The sequence below is a fragment of the Dendrobates tinctorius genome, unplaced genomic scaffold, assembly GCF_039654945.1.
Source record: "Dendrobates tinctorius isolate UK_male_01 unplaced genomic scaffold, ASM3965494v1 ptg000048l, whole genome shotgun sequence".
Lineage (NCBI taxonomy): Eukaryota > Metazoa > Chordata > Amphibia > Anura > Dendrobatidae > Dendrobates > Dendrobates tinctorius.
Window position 1 is genome coordinate 7,350,001 of NW_027361716.1, and position 7,500 is coordinate 7,357,500.

At 37.6% G+C, this 7,500-nt stretch overlaps 4 non-coding genes across 4 annotated transcripts in view; all 4 read right to left on the reverse strand.

Annotated features, from left to right (window-relative positions):
* The window catches only part of TRNAS-AGA (transfer RNA serine (anticodon AGA)), an 82-nt gene extending 25 nt beyond the window's left edge, over positions 1–57 (reverse strand). The window contains exon 1 of the tRNA in view: positions 1–57. This exon is cut by the window's left edge and continues 25 nt beyond it. This is a non-coding gene — a tRNA (tRNA-Ser).
* Positions 58–1,698: 1,641 nt separating this feature from the next.
* Positions 1,699–1,780, reverse strand: TRNAS-AGA (transfer RNA serine (anticodon AGA)). The gene has a single exon. It is a non-coding gene; the product is annotated as a tRNA-Ser (tRNA).
* A 915-nt stretch (positions 1,781–2,695) lies between these two features.
* Positions 2,696–2,767, reverse strand: TRNAQ-UUG (transfer RNA glutamine (anticodon UUG)). Its single transcript has one exon. It is a non-coding gene; the product is annotated as a tRNA-Gln (tRNA).
* Positions 2,768–6,139: 3,372 nt separating this feature from the next.
* Positions 6,140–6,211, reverse strand: TRNAQ-UUG (transfer RNA glutamine (anticodon UUG)). The gene has a single exon. It is a non-coding gene; the product is annotated as a tRNA-Gln (tRNA).
* Between the last annotated feature and the right edge of the window lie 1,289 nt (positions 6,212–7,500).

Consider the following 7,500-nt stretch of genomic DNA (forward strand, 5'->3'; position numbering starts at 1 on the left):
GCGGGGAGACTCCAATGGATTTCTAGTCCATCGCCTTAACCACTCTGCCACGACTACTCGGACGTCAAGCTGTTATGAGTTTCACACATGTTTTCTAATAGCACCATGATCAAGCTCAGTGATCAACCCTCTGGAAGACATCTCAGAAAATGAAAAGAAAATACAAGGTCTCAGTAAAATGCAAAAATCTGATTTAAAGTCATCATCAATGGGAACCATTCACAGTTTAAAGCTTTTCCCTCTTCATAATGTGGATTTGGAGTCAGTCAGCTCCAAAAACATCCTTAAAAATAATCAGAAAATGCTGAGAAGACTGAACATAATCATTTCCAAGTAAAAAAGACTTGATGTTCATTTGATCAGGCTTTGGAGCGTCTATTAACCATCTCAAGTTTCCAAAAATGTCCAGCGGTTAACTGAAATTACTATATCAATCTTCAGCTGTTTTTCACTTTGAACAGCTCCATACCTATAATACAAGTCAAGGGTAAGGTTCGAAAGACCCTATAAAGGGTCCTGATTGACTTTTGTGTGCTACAAAAAAAGCCACAAAACACATTCAAAAGACGCCGAAAAGAATTTTTAGAAAAACACCACCAAAAATGTTTATAAGGCACTTTAGGAAATTCTGGAAAACACAAGAAAAGATGGCTTAGAGAAAAATCAAAAACACTTCCTGAAGCCATTTTGGCTTCAAATCCTTTTCAGATTCACCCACTTGGAAAGAGTGTTATGTGAATATTGACTCAAGTCACAGAGTATGAGATTGCTTGGTATGACATAGACAATGAGTGACATAGACAATTTTAATTTTTGCTAATCCTACTTGATTGACAGCTTTGACCATGGTATTCCATGAATCCTTTAACTCTTTTTTTGTCTTTTATTATGTGGATTTTAAATTGCTTGTTTCATCATAAACATTGGGCATCGTCGATCTGAGTGCAGATGGAAAAATCGAAATGTGTGCCCAGGTTCCACTGCGATTTGAATTTAGATCACAGGATTCAAAGTCCAGAGTGCTAACCATTACACCATGGAACCAACCATTACACAGTCATGGCTGCGGCTTGTTGTGCTGAATAAAGCATATGAAATTGTGAACGATGGCAAAAACAGGCTCCAAAGCTGCAGTGCAAATCTGCAATCATACACAATGGTAAATTGATATCTTATGACCTTTCATTCCACAAATTTACCAACATTTCCACGATATCACAGCTAGGACAGTTTGAAATGTTGATGAAAAGTGGCTAGTAAAAAGATTGCTGTATCTGTTACTTGGAAAAAGTGTGAAAAAAATAAATTGCAAAACTTATACTGTTAGAAAACTGTTCATCCAGTAGTTGATAAAGATTAGCATTGCATGGTAAAAGGCTTCATCTGAGAGATAATTTAAGGTTTGTGCAAATCAAAGTGCATGTCCCAGTCCATTAGCCAGGACAGCGGTCTGTGGCTGCTGGACAAGATCAAGAGAAAAACCTCTTACCTGATGGCACCCACGGTGCTTCTTTTGATTAGCGGCAAGTCGCACATGTAATGTTGCTCCAGAATAGATAATCTAAAGAACAGTCAAAGATAAAGTAAGTTTGGTCCTAGAAAATCGCTCCATCACATATCACTGTCATGGGGAATAGACTAGTAAACATGCAAATTGAACAACAAAGATAAAAGGTCAAAAAGTTATTGATACATAGACGTAGTCGGCAGGATTTGAACCTGCGCGGTGAGACCCCAATGGCTTTCTAGTCCATCGCCTTAACCACTCGGCCACGACTACTCAGACGGCAAGCTGTTATGAGTTTCACACACGTTTTCTAATAGCTCCATGATCAAGCTCAGTGATCAACCCTCTGGAAGACATCTCAGAAAAAGAAAAGAAAATACAAGGTCTCAGTAAAATGCAAAAATCTGATTTAAATTCATCATCCATGGGAACCATTCACAGTTTAAAGCTTTTCCCTCTTCATAATGTGGATTTGGAGTCAGTCAGCTCCAAAAACATCTTTAAAAATAATCCAAAAATGCTGAGAAGACTGAACATAATCATTGCCAAGTAAAAAAGACTTGATGTTCATTTGATCAGGCTTTGGAGCGTCTATTAACCATCTCAAGTTTCCAAAAATGTCCAGCGGTTAACTGAAATTACCATATCAATCTTCAGCTGTTTTTCACTTTGAACAGCTCCATACCTATAATACAAGTAAACGGTAAGGTTCGAAAGACCCTATAAAGGGTCCTGATTGACTTTTGTGTGCTACAAAAAAAGCCACAAAACACATTCAAAAGACGCCGGAAAAATTTTTTAGAAAAACACCACCAAAAATGTTTATAAGGCACTTTAGGAAATTCTGGAAAACACAAGAAAAGATGGCTTAGAGAAAAATCAAAAACACTTCCTGAAGCCATTTTGGCTTCAAATCCTTGTCAGATTCACCCACTTGGAAAGAGTGTTATGTGAATATTGACTCAAGTCACAGAGTATGAGATTGCTTGGTATGACATAGACAATGAGTGACATAGACAATTTTAATTTTTGCTAATACTACTTGATTGACAGCTTTGACCATGGTATTCCATGAATCCTTGAACTCTTTTTTTGTCTTTTATTATGTGGATTTTAAATTGCTTGTTTCATCATAAACATTGGGCATCGTAGATCTGAGTGCAGATGGAAAAATCGAAATGTGTGCCCAGGTTCCACTGAGATTTGAATTCAGATCTCAGGATTCAAAGTCCAGAGTGCTAACCATTACACCATGGAACCAACCATTACATAGTCATGGCTGCGGCTTGTTGTGCTGAATAAAGCATATGAAATTGTGAACGATGGCGAAAACAGGCTCCAAAGCTGCAGTGCAAATCTGCAATCATACACAATGGTAAATTGATATCTTATAACCTTTCATTCCACAAATTTACCAACATTTCCACGATATCACAGCTAGGACAGTTTGAAATGTTGATGAAAAGTGGCTAGTAAAAAGATTGCTGTATCTGTTACTTGGAAAAAGTGTGAAAAAAATAAATTGCAAAACTTATACTGTTAGAAAACTGTTCATCCAGTAGTTGATAAAGATTAGCATTGAATGGTAAAAGGCTTCATCTGAGAGATAATTTAAGTTTTGTGCAAATCAAAGTGTATGTCCCAGTCCATTAGCCAGAACAGCGGTCTGTGGCTGCTGGACAAGATCAAGAGAAAAACCTCTTACCTGATGGCACCCACGGTGCTTCTTTTGATTAGCGGCAAGTCGCACATGTAATGTTGCTCCAGAATAGATTATCTAAAGAACAGTCAAAGATAAAGTCAGTTTGGTCCTAGAAACTAGCTCCATCACAGATCACTGTCATGGGGAATAGACTAGTAAAGATGCAAATTGAACAACAAAGATAAAAGGTCAAAATGTTATTGAAACATAGACGTAGTCGGCAGGATTTGAACATGCGCGGGGAGACCCCAATGGATTTCTAGTCCATCACCTTAACCACACGGCCACGACTACTCAGACGTCAAGCTGTTATGAGTGTCACACACGTTTTCTAATAGCTCCATGATCAAGCTCAGTGATCAACCCTCTGGAAGACATCTCAGAAAATGAAAAGAAAATACAAGGTCTCAGTAAAATGCAAAAATCTGATTTAAATTCATCATCCATGGGAACCATTCACAGTTTAAAGCTTTTCCCTCTTCATAATGTGGATTTGGAGTCAGTCAGCTCCAAAAACATCCTTAAAAATAATCCAAAAATGCTGAGAAGACTGAACATAATCATTTCCAAGTAAAAAAGACTTGATGTTCATTTGATCAGGTTTTGGAGCGTCTATAAACCATCTCAAGTTTCCAAAAATGTCCAGCGGTTAACTGAAATTACCATATCAATCTTCAGCTGTTTTTCACTTTGAACAGCTCCATACCTATAATACAAGTCAAGGGTAAGGTTCGAAAGACCCTATAAAGGGTCCTGATTGACTTTTGTGTGCTACAAAAAAAGCCACAAAACACATTCAAATGACGCCGAAAAGAATTTTTAGAAAAACACCACCAAAAATGTTTATAAGGCACTTTAGGAAATTCTGGAAAACACAAGAAAAGATGGCTTAGAGAAAAATCAAAAACACTTCCTGAAGCCATTTTGGCTTCAAATCCTTGTCAGATTCACCCACTTGGAAAGAGTGTTATGTGAATATTGACTCAAGTCACAGAGTATGAGATTGCTTGGTATGACATAGACAATGAGTGACAGACAATTTTAATTTTTGCTAATCCTACTTGATTGACAGCTTTGACCATGGTATTCCATGAATCCTTGAACTCTTTTTTTGTCTTTTATTATGTGTATTTTAAATTGCTTGTTTCATCATAAACATTGGGCATCGTCGATCTGAGTGCAGATGGAAAAATCAAAATGTGTGCTCAGGTTCTACTGAGATTTCAACTCAGCTCACTGGATTCAAAGTCCAGAGTGCTAACCATTACACCATGGAACCAACCATGACACATCCTTGGCTGCGGCTTGTTGTGCTGAATAAAGCATATGAAATCGTGAACGATGGCGAAAACAGGCTCCAAAGCTGCAGTGCAAATCTGCAATCATACACAATGGTAAATTGATATCTTATAACCTTTCATTCCACAAATTTACCAACATTTCCACGATATCACAGCTAGGACAGTTTGAAATGTTGATGAAAAGTGGCTAGTAAAAAGATTGCTGTATCTGTTACTTGGAAAAAGTGTGAAAAAAATAAATTGCAAAACTTATACTGTTAGAAAACTGTTCATCCAGTAGTTGAAAAAGATTAGCATTGCATGGTAAAAGGCTTCATCTGAGAGATAATTTAAGGTTTGTGCAAATCAAAGAGCATGTCCCAGTCCATTAGCCAGGACAGCGGTCTGTGGCTGCTGGACAAGATCAAGAGAAAAAGCTCTTACCTGATGGCACCCACGGTGCTTCTTTTGATTAGCGGCAAGTCGCACATGTAATGTTGCTCCAGAATAGATAATCTAAAGAACAGTCAAAGATAAAGTAAGTTTGGTCCTAGAAAATCGCTCCATCACATATCACTGTCATGGGGAATAGACTAGTAAACATGCAAATTGAGCAACAAAGATAAAAGGTCAAAAAGTTATTGAAACATAGACATAGTCGGCAGGATTTGAACCTGCGCGGTGAGACCCCAATGGCTTTCTAGTCCATCGCCTTAACCACTCGGCCACGACTACTCAGACGGCAAGCTGTTATGAGTTTCACACACGTTTTCTAATAGCTCCATGATCAAGCTCAGTGATCAACCCTCTGGAAGACATCTCAGAAAAAGAAAAGAAAATACAAGGTCTCAGTAAAATGCAAAAATCTGATTTAAATTCATCATCCATGGGAACCATTCACAGTTTAAAGCTTTTCCCTCTTCATAATGTGGATTTGGAGTCAGTCAGCTCCAAAAACATCTTTAAAAATAATCCAAAAATGCTGAGAAGACTGAACATAATCATTGCCAAGTAAAAAAGACTTGATGTTCATTTGATCAGGCTTTGGAGCGTCTATTAACCATCTCAAGTTTCCAAAAATGTCCAGCGGTTAACTGAAATTACCATATCAATCTTCAGCTGTTTTTCACTTTGAACAGCTCCATACCTATAATACAAGTAAACGGTAAGGTTCGAAAGACCCTATAAAGGGTCCTGATTGACTTTTGTGTGCTACAAAAAAAGCCACAAAACACATTCAAAAGACGCCGGAAAAAATTTTTAGAAAAACACCACCAAAAATGTTTATAAGGCACTTTAGGAAATTCTGGAAAACACAAGAAAAGATGGCTTAGAGAAAAATCAAAAACACTTCCTGAAGCCATTTTGGCTTCAAATCCTTGTCAGATTCACCCACTTGGAAAGAGTGTTATGTGAATATTGACTCAAGTCACAGAGTATGAGATTGCTTGGTATGACATAGACAATGAGTGACATAGACAATTTTAATTTTTGCTAATACTACTTGATTGACAGCTTTGACCATGGTATTCCATGAATCCTTGAACTCTTTTTTTGTCTTTTATTATGTGGATTTTAAATTGCTTGTTTCATCATAAACATTGGGCATCGTAGATCTGAGTGCAGATGGAAAAATCGAAATGTGTGCCCAGGTTCCACTGAGATTTGAATTCAGATCTCAGGATTCAAAGTCCAGAGTGCTAACCATTACACCATGGAACCAACCATTACATAGTCATGGCTGCGGCTTGTTGTGCTGAATAAAGCATATGAAATTGTGAACGATGGCGAAAACAGGCTCCAAAGCTGCAGTGCAAATCTGAAATCATACACAATGGTAAATTGATATCTTATAACCTTTCATTCCACAAATTTACCAACATTTCCACGATATCACAGCTAGGACAGTTTGAAATGTTGATGAAAAGTGGCTAGTAAAAAGATTGCTGTATCTGTTACTTGGAAAAAGTGTGAAAAAAATAAATTGCAAAACTTATACTGTTAGAAAACTGTTCATCCAGTAGTTGATAAAGATTAGCATTGAATGGTAAAAGGCTTCATCTGAGAGATAATTTAAGTTTTGTGCAAATCAAAGTGTATGTCCCAGTCCATTAGCCAGAACAGCGGTCTGTGGCTGCTGGACAAGATCAAGAGAAAAACCTCTTACCTGATGGCACCCACGGTGCTTCTTTTGATTAGCGGCAAGTCGCACATGTAATGTTGCTCCAGAATAGATTATCTAAAGAACAGTCAAAGATAAAGTCAGTTTGGTCCTAGAAACTAGCTCCATCACAGATCACTGTCATGGGGAATAGACTAGTAAAGATGCAAATTGAACAACAAAGATAAAAGGTCAAAATGTTATTGAAACATAGACATAGTCGGCAGGATTTGAACATGCGCGGGGAGACCCCAATGGATTTCTAGTCCATCACCTTAACCACGCGGCCACGACTACTCAGACGTCAAGCTGTTATGAGTGTCACACACGTTTTCTAATAGCTCCATGATCAAGCTCAGTGATCAACCCTCTGGAAGACATCTCAGAAAATGAAAAGAAAATACAAGGTCTCAGTAAAATGCAAAAATCTGATTTAAATTCATCATCCATGGGAACCATTCACAGTTTAAAGCTTTTCCCTCTTCATAATGTGGATTTGGAGTCAGTCAGCTCCAAAAACATCCTTAAAAATAATCCAAAAATGCTGAGAAGACTGAACATAATCATTTCCAAGTAAAAAAGACTTGATGTTCATTTGATCAGGTTTTGGAGCGTCTATAAACCATCTCAAGTTTCCAAAAATGTCCAGCGGTTAACTGAAATTACCATATCAATCTTCAGCTGTTTTTCACTTTGAACAGCTCCATACCTATAATACAAGTCAAGGGTAAGGTTCGAAAGACCCTATAAAGGGTCCTGATTGACTTTTGTGTGCTACAAAAAAAGCCACAAAACACATTCAAATGACGCCGAAAAGAATTTTTAGAAAAACACCACCAAAAATGTTTAT